The sequence below is a fragment of the Sinocyclocheilus anshuiensis genome, unplaced genomic scaffold, assembly GCF_001515605.1.
Source record: "Sinocyclocheilus anshuiensis isolate Anshui unplaced genomic scaffold, SAMN03320099.WGS_v1.1 scaffold991, whole genome shotgun sequence".
Taxonomy (NCBI): domain Eukaryota; kingdom Metazoa; phylum Chordata; class Actinopteri; order Cypriniformes; family Cyprinidae; genus Sinocyclocheilus; species Sinocyclocheilus anshuiensis.
Window position 1 is genome coordinate 1,239,619 of NW_015547702.1, and position 15,916 is coordinate 1,255,534.

Genomic DNA, 15,916 nt, shown 5'->3' on the forward strand with positions numbered 1-15,916 from the left:
AACTGAAGGCAAACTTTTACACTAGCTTATTTTGTCTATTTCTGAGTGTTCTTGTTTATCAATACATTTTCACCCATTCTTTGTTACTGTAGCTTGTGTTGTTACTATAGTCATTATGCGTGTGTAAAAGTGATTTTAATTTTGGGTTTATTGAAACCCAGCAGTATAGTAATTTTTCAGCAATAGCTGAGTTAACAAAAAACAGCCCAGCATGTTGGGTCAAGACAATATAGGGTTTATCCCTTTTTTAAATGAAAAGTGACGTGACGTGACATGACATGTGGCCAAGTATGGTGACCCCATACTCGGAATTAGTGCTCTGCATTTATCCCATCCAAAGTGCACACACACAGCAGTGAACACACACCCGGAGCAGTGGGCAGCCATTTTTTTGCTGCGGCGCCCGGGGATCAGGTGGGGGTTCGTTGCCTTGCTCAAGGGCAACTCAGTCACTGTACATTCCCTTCCCCCACCTACAATCCCTGCCGGTACGAGACTCGAACCCGCAACCTTTGGTGACCCAAACTGGGTTGTTGGGTTCTTGTTTTTGTTTTGTATTATAATTGTATTATAATTATTCATTATGTTTATGGCAAGCCATAGTAAACATTAGGTTATATAAATACATATCAAAATAAGATCAAACGCAGGGTAAGTTACAGTACTGCTTTCTCGACAATTTATTGCAGTGACGTGCATATAAAACTATATTATATAAACACAGAAATGCATGTTTTACTTGGAGAGTTGCATACTGTATAGATCTGAAGTCATATGGAATTAAACCTCTACAATTATTTAGGCATCAGAGGTGTCAAATTTAATCAGGGTAGCAATCAAGCATCCGGTCTCCCTGTTCTGTCCAAACCATTCATTAGTTTGACAATGACGAAAATTGATTGTGAAAACCTCCTCAATGTGACAGCTATGCTGTTCTGTCCCAGCTGGGTCACATCAGCTGTGTGTCTGCCATCAGACCAAATCAAATCTCAGCTCATACAGCATGTCATTATGGCTGTCTCTTAACTGCGCTTGCCTACAATGCCCTGGTTAAAGTCATTATGGTGGAGAGGCGAATGCTTTTTTCTTCTTTTGTCTGGTCGCAATGCTTCTTTAACATGATGGTAGAAAACATATAATTTCATCATGTCTATTGTGTATCATGAGCGTTTGAGGATTCAGTTTGTGTCTGTGGTGGGGGAGGATGCATACGAAGACATCTGGAGAACAGGTGAAAATCATTTCGAAGACAAACCCTTTCCAGAGTAATTGGAGGAACGGCATCAAAGAACTTGACCTTTATAAAATGCTGGGAATAACTAATAAAGAAACATTAAGAGAATTTGCCAGATGGTATGTATGTGCATATCAGGTCAGCTGTTACTCGGTTCAGAGCTAAGGGCTTTTTAGGCCATGTAGGCCTTTACCATAAATCATACGAGACACTGTATGTCTGCTCCTAGCTAGTAGCTGTCTTGCTGTCTACATCCTACATAGGCAGCATCACATTTCAACACACTGCCTTAAAACACATTACAGATAGTGCTCTTCATGTCAGCAGCATCTCTGTAGGAGACAGGGCCCACAATTGATTTCAATAGAATTTGATCGGTTCACATGCCGCTTGAACTGAGGCGCTACAGCGGTCTCTCACACCACATTGAAGAGCATCAAAATAACATTTATTGTTTGAATTTCGTGATAAAATTAACAGAATTTGATCTTTGTTTCACATCAAAAGTAACAAAGCACAAAGCATATTGGGATTGGGAAGTGCACCAAAAATATTGTTTAGTGAAGTTTTGTTTATGTATCAAAAGGTCAATTTTGGAATGTAAAAAGTGGTATCAGTTCATCAAAAAAAATGGAGAAATTGATATTATCAACCCAGCCATGCACTCTTAAGTTCAGCTGATTCCATGTAATATAAATGTAAACTTTAATACATTTTCATTTAATTGCAATTAACATGCAAAGTGTCCAAAACATTACATTCAATTTGCACTTCAATTCAAGCATATTCTTCCATTATTTCCATAATAAATACTCTGTAAAAGTATGTTAAAAGTGTACTTCTTTTTCTTAAGAGTGGCTTTCTTAAGAGCCTAGTACGATGTTGAAGGATGATCTAAAAACAGCATCACATGTGTCCTTCACAGTATACAAAATATGATGAGCTCAATAAAAAAGTGAATCCAATATGGCTGATGAAATTAAAAATGTTGATTATAAATAAACTTATATTCCACTTGCATTGTTCTCTTTAATTAAAATGTATTATTTGACCAATATTTTTGTACTATGCATTTTAATGCTTGTTAGAGCATTGCATGGTTAACTTTCCATACATTTTATGATGTGTTGGACCTGTTCTTAACAACATTTACTCAATAATTGGTTTAAAGTGCTAATGCACAGCTGAACTAACAGTAACATCTAATTGTGTTTTTGCACATTTCTTGTCAAACCAAATCCCTGCAGATATGAGTCTTCACAATGCAAAATTATATCAGTGCAGCTTTGCTACAGTTGTTAACAGTGTTGATGGTCTTAACAAAATGTTCTGGATTGCATTACCATGCTTCACTGCATATCACGCTAAATAAAGAGTGAAGTGAGCTCTAGTTTACAGTTCATACTTGACAGAGCACAGACAGCAGTTCAAACACCCTGAGGTTGTGTGTTTTACTCTTTCTGAGCACTTATTACAGCAAGCGTACATGGGGGCCTTTCGAGAGAATTCCAAAGGGCGCATTTTGGGAATAAGCAGTCTTACGGCACTGGCTCTTTGCAAATAACAGAAGTAGAATGATTTAACAAACTAATGAAGATTTAATAAGATTTAACTTGGATGACTGCATGCCATGAGTAATGCTGGAGTCTTTATGATGCACGTATTATGATCGTTATTGTAATTAAGTGGCTATGACACGAGAGACCGGTGGGCTTTGGGCCATTCATACATGCAAAGGCAAGCGGAACATGCAGGATTCATATTTAAACCGTGTTTTTGCATTTTAATATTCACAGACACTAGTTCATATCGCGATTCAAATCAAGTGGCAGTGGCTACTTTTGATTTATTCGTCCAAAATTGACGAATTCCGTGTCATTCCGCGCTATAGAGTAAATTACGTTTTTATGAATGAACTCCACGACCCCGTCCGCGTTTTCTCAGAAACCATATGGCCCTAGAAATGTAACCACACTTGCCCTGTGTGTTGTTTGCACGAGTTGCAGGGGTGATATCACGTCACAGGGTCTCTCTTTCTCTCTCTGTAGCGTATGCGCCCAGATGCGTTCTCGGGTACCGAAATTTGGCACCGATTTATTTAACGTGAATCGGTACTCGGTAGTACCGACGCAATTCGGTCAGTACCCAACCCTAAGTATCACCAAAGACTTTAGATATACAAAGACAATGTACTCATATTTCTTATGAAAGGGAGAAATTGCTATGCACAATCTGGCAAAATAGTTCCACCGTCTAAATAAAGCAGCCAATCGCGAATTGGTAAACTCTTCACGCCTCTGCAGCTCCATCTGCTATAGAAATAGTCAGCGCTCTGAGATGCGGTGAGACGCTTGGTCTGCTCATGCGCATTGGCTGGTCTGAAAAATAAGCTTTTTAATGCTATTGAGCATAAACAAAATTTATGAGACCGCTGTTGTCAGATTTCATTGGTGATTTCAAATGTGGAATTTAGCCATAAGCTTGGTGAACAGCTTTGGAGAATTTGATGTTTCCCCATTCAAAGAGACAGGAGCTGCACTTGCATGACTGGAATAGCTGCCCGAGAGGCGTTTCATAGATGGCTGCCGAGTGAAATGACTTAACTTAAAAGGGCTTTGCTATCACCCAAAATGTAACTCTCAGTGAATAGCACCTAAGAAACACACCTGGCACTATATATATATATATATATATATATATATATACAGTGGTGAGTCGTTTCTGAATAAATCCACGTTTTGAACGAATCGGGTGAACCAATGATTCAATGGTCCATTCATAAAGAGAGCAATTTACTTAATTCCTGAATGAATCAGCAGTTCGAACGAATCAAATTAATGAATGACTCAATGACTTACTCATAAAGGCATTTACCACCACCTACTGGCAGTTTTAGTTTTTATTCAGAGTATCATTTCATAAAAATAAAAAAAAGTGATAGTTCAGCCAAAAATAACAATTCTGTCATCATTTACTCACCCTCATGTCAATTCAAACCTGTATCACTTACTTTCTTTTATGGAACATAAAAGAAAATAATAAAGAATGTTGGTAACCAGAAGAAAAAGGAGAATGTTGGTAACCAAGCTGATTTGGTTACCAGTGACTTCCATTGTATGAACTTTTGAGCTGTAATTGAAATAAATTTTACCTTCAGAAAACATTAAACTTTCTGAAGGACTCTTAGGGAAATCAGATAGCTCCACTATAAGGCTTCAGTGTCTCCTGCACTGGTTAGATGTGTCAAGCTGATTTCCAAAGTGCCCGCATGCTTTCCAAGCTTTGTTTGATCCTTCCTAATGTCAGCATCTTTCCTCTAAATAGAGCTTAATTTTGTTTTCATTTTCTTTGTTCACATTGCTTAAACAATTCATTAGTGTAGCCCCAGGAGGGAGATGTCTTTTCATGCAAACCGACCCAATGGGTCACGGTTCACATAGTGACTTCTTGATGTGTATTGATTCTACACGTGAGTGCCAACAAACACCAGCACATCCCACAGTTTCTTCTAATACATCATTGAACTTAGACCGGGCGGGATGACAGCACACACCGTCTGATGGTAGAAATGTGTCACCTGGTAAATTCTGCTACATTGTTCAACCCAAGGTATATCAGTGATGCCGAACAGAAAACTATAGACGACTCTGCATACTGTGTTGCATATGAATAAATGTAAGTCTTTTGCATCACAACACACAAGTTCTTTCAGTTGACAAGCAACTTTCACGTAGAGCTTAAAGGGATAGTTCACCCAAAAATGAAAATTTTGTCATCATTTACTCACCCTCATGTCGTTGCCATTGACTTCCATAAGTCAATGGCAACCACCAACTGTTTGATTACCAGCAATCTTCAAAATATCTTCTTTTGTGTTCAACATAAGAAAGCAACTCATACAGGTTTGGAACGACATGAGGATGAGTAAATGATGACAGAATTTTCATTTTTGGGTGAACTATCCCTTTAACTAATGTATGGTTAAAAATGTGTGTTAGCTATTATATAGTGTTAGCTTTGAACGTGACTTTGACTTTGAAACTTTAAACAAGGTGTATGATGCATAATTGAAGGGACCAGTTCACCCTCAGTCTCTGGTCCCCTTTGACTTCCATAGTATGGGAAAAGAAAAGAAACACCATGCAAGTCAGTGGGGACCAACTGAAGGTGAACTATCCCTTTAAGTCTTTGGTTTTTAACTCAAGCATTACGAAATGTAACATTGCTGTATTTGAACGAATGGCAAATTTTGCATTTGATATGACTGACCTTATCTCTTGGTTTACATCCATCAACAAACAAAAAGAGAAAACAATTAAATGAGATAATAACTTTCAATTCATGAGTGTGAATCTGATAGTAGTTGAACTGGAATTTAAATCGTTATGACAGGAAAAGAAATTCAGTGCATGTAATCCATGTGTGGGAAATTAAGTGTTTTATTTTTCTCCACTTGGGTACACAAAAGGTAATTAAATATGATATTTAAAAAAAAATGTATAGGAGGCATTTTAAACATTGATCTGTCTGAGAGGCCTATAATAGGGTGACCATCCGTGCCGTTTTTTCCGGACGCGTCCTGGCCAAGATTTCTATATGTGACCCTGGACCACAAAACCAGTCATAAAGGTCAATTTTTCGAAATTGAGATTTATACATCATCTGAAAGCTGAATAAATACGCTTTCCATTGATGTATGGTTTGTTAGGATAGGACAATATTTGGCCGAGATACAACTATTTGAAAATCTGGACTCTGAGGGTGCAAAAAAATCTAAATATTGAGAAAATCGCCTTTAAAGTTTTCCAAATGATGTTCTTAGCAATGCATATTACTAATCAAACATTAAGTTTTGATATATTTACAGTAGGAAATTTACAAAATATCTTCATGGATCATGATCTTTTCTTAATATCCTAATGATTTTTGGCATAAAAGAAAAATCAATCATTTTGACCCATACAATGTATTTTTGGCTATTGCTACAAATATACCCCAGCGACTTGAGACTGGTTTTGTGGTCCAGGGTCACATATTGCCTAAAACATCCAGGTTTTGTTTTCCTGTTTTCATACCTGCTTTCGGTTTGAAGCAGTGCTGCACAGATCGATCGGCACATGACATCAAAGTAAACAACAGGGGAAAAAACCTGGATATCTTAGACAATATAGAAATCCTGGCCAGGACAAGTCCGGGAAAAATGGCACGTATGGTCACCCTACCTATAAACTTTCACATTTCAAGGCTTTTTAAACATTTTTTCAAAACTTTCAAACCACATGTGTCATGCAAACTTTAAAGGTTGACAAATTTAGCATTTTTTTTTACATTTTACAGTATTTTCTTACTTTCAATTCTAATTCTTCCTCATGCAATCACATTCGAACTGCAGCTTTGCAATTCAGAATAGGAATCAGAGTTTAAAAGCCATTTTCGATTTGATTCTGAATGGTGCACAAGTCTGGTAAGCAGGAAGTTCTCTCAGCATCCTTACAGACGTCTGTCTGCTCTGTCTACAGAAGCAGTGTGTCTGATGGTGTCTCCTTTGGAGAGCGTGGGGAGAGGTTGCGGGCTGTTTTTCCTCTCAGCAGGCTGATAGCAGGGCTTTGAACCTTATCTTCCCGGCATGAGTGATGCGGGCCGACAGTATCCTTCTTGCCTCACACTCAGCTTGCATAACCGTTTCTTTGCTCATCTCGGTAGCCTGTTCACCGATATCTGCCTTCCTTTCAGACTCTGCAACATTCTCTGCATTTCTAGCTGTCACAACTTGTTAAGCAAAGTCCCTTGAGAGCTGCTACTGAGATCTTGGCATCTTGAAACATCTTTTCAATGTCGGGTTTTGCAGCAGCTGCCAAATTCAGAGTAGGGAGGCATAAAATCCATACAAAAGAATGACTTCTGTGAAGCATCTCGAGGCTGCCTTAAGCTTTGCTTTTGGCCTGACAATGATTCCATGTCTGGTTTTGTGTCTTGAATATTAGCTGTTCATCGATTTCTTTAAGAGGTACACCAACAATACAAAGCTTGGACACACTTGACTGAAATGTTTCTTAAGATCTCAAAATCTGAAAGCTTACTGTAAATGCTCGAAATTAGATATGTAGACAATAATACATTTTACAAGTAAACTATAATACATTTAGTTTTGTAAATAATAATAAACAGTATTATTATTATTATTTGTTTGTCATTTGGAGCAGATAGCAAAGGGAAAGCCTTCAAAAGGATTTTAAAATCATCCCAGAATGTATTTCATTCAATTTAGGCAAAACACTGTAATAAATGTAAATAAACCCAAAAAATATTGGAGTACATTTAAAAGAAAATGCTATTTTATTTTTTCTGCTTCAAAATTTCATGTTTAATTCAATGTCTTACTTTCCATTTCTTTGTAATTATTTGTGAAATTTACTTGACATTTCTGAGTGAAAATTGTTTCAAACTTCAAAGTAAATCCCAAACCATTTTTTCAGTGTACTTTGCAGAAGCTAAAAATAACAGTTGTGATTAGCAATTCATTATAAAAAAATTTAAAAAATTCCTACCTGATATGTCTGAGATGTTCAAGCTTGACGTATCACCAGCACATCTTCATTACCTTTCCAAAACAAAAGGAGAAAATTCTCAAATGCACTTATTTAAAAAGTGTTGAAACAAATTTCACTCAATTTTTAATAAAGTTCACAATTAAAATGGCAAGTAACACATTGAAATGAACATGAAATTATGAGGTACAAAATGTTACAATGTAGATGTAGAATGTACTCCAATCATTTTTATTTGCTTTTTTTTTAAGTACCTTTGATACCTCCAAATATATGTAAATTATATACAGAGTTTATCTGTTTATAGTTTTTAGTACGGACTGCCATCTAGAGCATGAAACTCTAGATGGCAATCCGATAGGTCTAACTCAATCTGACCTAATGACATCATTATCACATGGCACAGCTGATTGGTTCTTTCCTGTATCGGTAGCCAATGAGCTCGCTGCTCAACATTCAAATATATGACTATTGCTTGCCGTAGCATTTGCAGCTTGCTTCAGAAACCCTCCACCTTCCCCAGCTCCACCTGTATAGATCTGCTACGAGGTGATTCATGTATGCTATATGGGGGGTATTTCATGTATGTTATATTTGCAGCAGCAGTATTTCTTACATGCTCACAGCAGCATGTTGTGGATGTATTGGCAGTAGCAAGTCTCGGTACTTGCTCTGCCGCAGCAGCAGCAGCAGTGTAGCAGATCTATTCCACCAAGACCAAATACATTAACATTGTCATGTACATTACCATGCCAATCCCTCCGAGAGTTGTCATGACAGAAATATAGTTATAAGATTTAGGTTAAATTTAGTAATAATAAATATCTCTAGCAGCTGTGCATTCAAGCTTGAAGTACCAGGATGTGTTTTCACTTTCAAAAGCAGTTGAATATGTTTTTTCAACGCTGAACAAATCGACGTGGCATCTGTCAAGTGTGCAGCGCTCCATTCTGTGATATATATACACTGCTTCAGATGCAACTTTTGTGCTGCCTTTAAAGTGTAAAGTTGAAAACAAACTTGACACATTCAGAGCGCAGCCAAGAATGGGTTGCAGCGACACGGGACAGGAAAATTGCGAGGTGTTCCTGGAGCACTGCCCGAGCTCGTGCTGTCTCCTCCCCAGGACAGAACATCACATCTGCTTCCAAGAAGAACAAGCTGACCCCATCTTCGTGTGAGCTCCGTGCGGAGAGCGGATAGGTGCGGACATGCACTGCAGGGACTAATCAATCACACACAGTCATTCTTATCGGCTCTGTTGATGAAGGTGGGGGGAGCGGTATATCGCTGATGTCATTGATTTGTAGTGCACTGAGGTATACTTCAGCATGTAAATGAAGACATGTACACCAGGGGTAATAAGCATTGATTTTGTAAACCACTTGACTTAAACCGCTTTGGACAATACAGCTGTGTGAATAACAAATGCAGATGTGCATTTAGAGTGCATGCTTTTACTGCGTAATGTAACCTATTATAATGCAGTTAAAATGTCCCCAAAAATCAAGACATGGAGGTAATAAATGCCCATTTTTGTCTTTTATAGTTGTATCATATGATATAGTTAAGCAATATCCCATTTTTCTAAATATCAGCACTATTGAAAACAGTTCAATGAACAAGATGCTAATATTAAGTTGGTTACATTTTAGACACAAATGTGTCTGTTTTTGCTCTATTTTGCCAACAAAAAGAACCACAGCAAAATCAATGTCTCTGAGCAACAGCAGTGTTTTGTTATTGAAAGAACCTACGTTTTTGAACAAATAGATTGAGTGAATAATTCAATGACAATGACCCATTCACTTGCTTCATTTCTGAAAGAATCCGCCGTTCTTTCAGCCAAAGTTCAAATTTCAGTTTCATATTAAAAGTATCATTTTGTTTTTAACATTTAAAATCATGCTTATTTATGCAATTGTAACTGCACTCTGAGCTGCATCGATCAGTCTGTGTAAATACATCTAAATGCCACTTTTGTTGATACTGATTTTATTTGATTGGTAACAACCCAATAATGTGTTATTCTCATGGAAATTATGGATTAAATTTAAGAATTTTACATTAAAGAAGATGTATGCATTTAATAAGGTTTGAAAAACTTCCCGCATAAAGATCAAATGCTGCTGTTAATCAACTTAGGGGGCAGATTTTGTTAAATAAGCTAATTTCTGTGACTGCTTTGAACTGACCACTCCACAGAATAGGAGGAATATGAAAAGCTTTGTGAGTCAGCTATCCACAACAGGCCTAAATCAGCCCAGAAACCCACAGCAAAATACTGTCTAATTCTCACTATGGACTAAATCCCAGAAAATAATAAGATATATGGGCCACTCACTGGCAAATAAAAGCAAACCATTTTTTTTCTCACATCTGACAAAACTGCCATTCTCTGGGTTCAAACAGATATTATCTGAAAGTGTACAATATGAGACTCCGATAACAGGCAGCTTTTTAAAGTTCACATGTGACCCGTGCAACATAACGTCAAGCTCCTCAGTACATCACAAGAACAAACCTTTAATTACCCCACTGTGTGCAATCATCCAGAGATCAGCCTGTTATTTTTACAGTCTTCAAAACATCATAGTGATGACAGAGTCTTGGACTGACCGAAGATGATGACTCAACTCTGCAGAGGGTGCAGGGGGCATCTCAGAGGAACTAAAAACTGTACAATGGACAGAGTTTCATGAGAACACAGCCTACTGCGCAGTTGCTCAATCTTCATTACATGTGTTTATTGTTTCAGGCCAAAACCCATTGTGCAAGCGAACCCCCGTCTACTTGAAGCTGTCAGTCACAACAGACAGTCCAATCACCAGTCTTACGCAGATCACACCCCTGAGAAACACTCATAATTTGCTCAATGAGTTATCTGTGCAACTCTGGCAAAGGTCTTGCTTTTTTTCTAAACGGCCAGTGCACTGCTTTTATTTTACTGTTCTAACCAGGTCACTGGACTGCATTTAAAGTCTTGTTAATACATGCTTTACTGTCTTTAAGCGAGACAGTTGTTTGCTCAGCAAACTAAAACAAAACAAAAAGACAAAGCATATCCATATATCTGCATTTTAAGGTGGTTTCTTATAAAATACTTTGTCCTATGAGAGTAATATGAATAATCAATTATAGGTAAGCTTTTTGTACGCTTGTGGACCCGACAACAATTTTTTTCCCAGGTATTTACTCACCCTGCCACAAAAGAATGGTCATTTTTATTTACACTACAAATATATATATTGTATGAAATATGACTTTAACTTTTTTTCTGCAGAAGATTCTACAGCTACCATGCAACACCAAAAATTAATTAACACATTTTTTGCTGGAAAACAATGGAATACAATTTAGTTTTTAACACATTCTTCTTCCTCTTGTTTTTCTTTCTCGTGTTCTTTCTCAAAACTATTATAAGCCATTTTTTGTAAATTTATGCCAGCTAGAAAACATTATTTTGATGACAAATCAGCTGACATGTAGAAAACATCACAGAAAAGAAGTTCATATTAGCAATGCATAAAAAGGTATGCAATTGTAAGATTTTCAGTACATTTACATTTAGACATTTAGCAGACGCTTTTATCCAAAGCAACTTACAAATGAGGACAATGGAAGCAATCAAAATCAACAAAAGAGCAATGATACGCAAGGATTCCAAACCTTCAGCCGTCAGTCTGAAGGTCTGGCTACTCAAGACTAGTAAATGAATAGAGTGCAAGTCTAAAAGGGACAAGTTTTTTATTATTAAAGAATAGAATTAGAATAGAGAGTGCTAGAGTTAGAGGGTCAAATAAAGATGGAAGAGATGTGTTTTTAGCCGATTCTTGAAGATGGTTAAGGACTCAGCTGCTGGGATTGATTTGGGCAGGTCATTCCACCAGGAGGGAACAGTTCATTTAAAAGTCCGTGAAAGAGATTTTGTGCCTCTTTGGGATGGCACAATACAGCGAAGTTCACTTGCAGAACTCAAGCTTCTAGAGGCACATAACTCTGAAGTAATGAATTTAGGTAAAGGAGTGCAGAGCCAGTGGTGGTTTTGTAGGCAAACATTAATGCCTTGAATTTTATGTGAGCAGCTACTGGTAGCCAGTGCAAATTGATAAACAGAGGTGTGCCGTGCATTCTTTTCGGCTCATTAAAAATTAATCTTGCTGTAATCTTGCTCAGTAGCAATGCAGCAATGGCCTGAAAAAGCAATTCTGTCAACTATATCAAAAATATCTTATCTTTGAGTGTAAACAAATATTTTGACTCTGTGTCACAATACAAAGCACTTTATAAAACAATGTATGTTAGGTTTTAATTGTTAAAGGGGTCATATGATGCTTTTTTAAAGATCATTATTTTGTGTATTTGGTGTAACAGAATATGTTGACATGTTTTAATGTTCAAAAAACACATTATTTTTCAAATACTGTACATTATTGTAGGTCCTCTATGCCCCGCCTCTCTCAAACGTTTCGTTTTCTACAAAGTCCCTCCTTCCGACAAGCGCAGTCTGCTCTGATTGGCCAGCTGACCCAGTGCATTGTGATTGGCCGAACACCGCAAGCACTCGTCGGAAATGTAACGCCCCTTACCATAATCGCGAGCTTCATCTTTCAAAATAAAAGGAAAACTTGAAATCGCATCATATGACCCCTTTAAAACAATAGATATACTGTTCACAATTAAATAAAACCTAATTTTCAACAGATTCTATTGTTTTACGATTTGAAACCTAACAAACTTTCTTTTGAAAATGTCATAATTCACTCACGCTCATGTTGTTCCAAACCTGTATGTTTCTTTCTTTTGCTGAACACATAAGAAGATACTTTGAAGGTTGTGTAAACCAAACAGTTTCTGGTTTCCAATGACTTCCATAGTCATTTTTTCCCATCTATAGAAGTCTGTGGGGACCATCAACTGTTTGCCTACCAACATTCTTCAAAATATCTTCTGTTGTGTTAAAGAAAAAGAAAGAAACTCACACAGGTTTGAAACAACATGAGGGTGAGTAAATGATGACAGAATTTTCCTTTTTGGGTGAACTATCCCTTTAAGCTAAATGCCACATACATTGATATTTTATATCTAATGCAAAGACATTCACAACTGATTTTCATACACATGTGGAATAAATGACCAGATACTTTTATGGGGTCACTGAATGAATACAGATTATGCAACATTATCTGATCTGTTACTAGAAGCCCTAGGTATTTTGGGGCTGTACTGGGAAGGGTCAGAGGAGCAGGATTGAGAAACACAAGATCATATTATTCTTTTGTCACGGTCCAGAACAGAGAAAATTTCCTTTATGTCAAAGAGATACAAATAACCAATCTAATTAACCGGAAAGTCCATTTAGCTTGTTTTAAGAGTCAAATGTAAACTCAAAAACATTGTTATGTCATGCTGACTCAAATAAAACGGAGGTTAAAAGCATATATACAAATTGGGCACTTTGTAGTAAAATCTAACACATATGTGGAAAAGGATGATGCCAGCATTTGTGCTATGCTAGTTAAAATGGTACAGCTGTAATGAATCCAGCTCAGCCGGGTGTGAAGCCACAGCAATAGCTGGAAAGAAAGAACAAGCTCTTTTCTGTGTTGATATAAGAACATGACCAGCTGTATTTCTCACATGTAATCCAATTTAGACCTCTTTAATGAGCTGTAAACTTTCTGTGGGATCCACCGTAAACTACAATTTCAAAACTAACATAAAATATCACTGTACAGCAAGTTAATATATATCCTCCCTTACAGTGTAAAGTGGTTTAAAATGTATGCATTTACTGTACAAAGTACTGTAAAAAGTTAGGGATAAAAGCATAAACTGACCAGCATCTGACATCTAACGGGCTAACGTCTCCCCCTAATGGCCTAAAACGTCTACAAAGGCACAGCACCTCCAGTGTTTAATGTCCTGAAAATAAAAGTGTCATTGAAGTTAAACTCTTAATTCTCTATTTCTTGTTTATTTGAGGATGTACTGGAACATGTAACTAGTTCATATGTGCTTTCCTGTTGCACAAAATTGGATTTAATGCTTCAAGCGAGTTTAAAGGGTTAAAGTTACCAGTGCATACTACTACGGGTCAGTTACATCAAATGGCAATAAGCAATTTATATAACTACAATCACCATGCACTTTAAATTTTATACATTTTATACAATTTATATATATTTTAACTAAGTAAACACCATGAAATTTATGTCGAATTTTTTTCAAAAAGTCAATATTTTGTAGGGATGAATTCAAACAGGATTGAGAATGCAATTTACAAAAAGTTGCTTTATTTAAGCATCACTCAATATTCAGTTTTTAATAATGCATTTTCATTTTGTATCAGTATTTTTATGAATAATTCAGCTTTTTTCCAATAATACAATTTATAAATAAAACTTGACTGAGTCTCATTTTATTTGGTTTGAATGATCTGTAAGTGAACTGTTGGTCCGGGGTTTGCTCTGTCCCCTCTCCTCTCCACGGCCTCATAAATCCTGCTTTGTATTGGGCCCCATGCTCATGGGTCAGCTGCCTATGGAAATCTACCCGGTCTTCTTGGCACACACTGGAACCCCTGAACAAAAGGGGCACCCAGAATCACTCATGAAATGCCACCTGGACTCTGAAACAAAGACGAGGTCAGCCTGAAACTTTTGACTAATATATATGCCTTTGTACATGTTGTTATACATGAGCAATGAAGCTCTAAGATTTAGTGGGAGATCAGACATAATAAATAATGTGAATGAGAATGCAGGGCTGAAAAATAAGTATGGCTCGATGGCCCAGGTCTGTTACTCTCACTATACATTACATCTGTTGATCACGTTTTTTTTGGATTTACAAACTTATTCATAATTTTGTTTTTGTTTTCTGAGATAGATCTAATATTGTTGGATAGTTACGAACTATCATGGAATTGCAGTATAGTTATATAATTTCCTGCTGGTAAGGGAAAAAATAGATTTTTCAAAGTTGTAAATAAATACTATTTTTGTCTTTCTACTTTAATATTTCATGTCTACTTCATTGTTACGTTGCAGTTTCTTTGTAATTGTTTGTGAAATTTACTGAGAGAAAATGTTGCACTCCATGTTTATTATAAATGTACAATTATTATTATTACTTATTTATTTGTTTGTTTATTTTATTTTATTGTATTTTTTTTTTGTTATAGAATGCAATGAAATATAAACAGTTTTCATAAACATGAACTTGGCTAGCTTGCTCTTGGCTTGCTTGCTCACTGAACAAAATTTGGTTTCAGTCAAATTAAATGAGAAGTAACACATTTAATTAAATGTGAAATTACTAAGTAAAAAGACTAAAATTATTATTTTATTTTTTTTACAGTATTTAACCTTTGCCTTAACATGGAGACCTTTTGAATGCACTGAATGTATTCAGGGATGCTCATCTCTGCAAGCATGTCTTTACGAACATTTTACAACCAAAACGGTGCGCATTCAGCAACGATAATCCTCTTTTTCACCGCATTATTCAGCCGTCAGAGCACTGAATGGCAGCAGAGCTCATGCACTGAAAGACCTTCTAGGGTGGCATGATGGGTGGAGCTACTAAAAGTGGTCACATAGTGGGTTTACCACTGCACAGCCAATCCACAGCTAGTCTTTATTTTCTCACCCTGGGGCTTCTCCACAGGTGACTAAAGGGGTGAAATCGTGGCCCTCTTTCGTGCCTTGGCCTTCAACCCACCCTCACACTCGAACACACACACCAAACGGCATAAATGACACAGTCTGTTATAGTCTTGGGAGTCTCTTTGAATTTGTCATGGTTCACAGCTTGTGGATGCAGAGCAATGAGTCTGGAACCAAGTTACCACTCATTCAACCAGTGCTGATCTGGTAAAGACAATGGAATTAAACCTGAACGACAAAAAGGGGACGTGATGCTTTCAAGTTGCTGATTTCTTCCCAGGGTCACAAGGATAGAGAGGCAGCTAAGTTTAAAGTCCCCATGAAATCAAAATTAAAGTTTTTTGGGTGTTAGTATCAATATGTTAGTCTTAAGGTTATCTATAAGGCAGTGTGCTCCAAAACAGTGACAAAATTCGCATTTAGAAGATATAAGCATTCAAAGCTTGCAGTTCGTCACTTCCGCC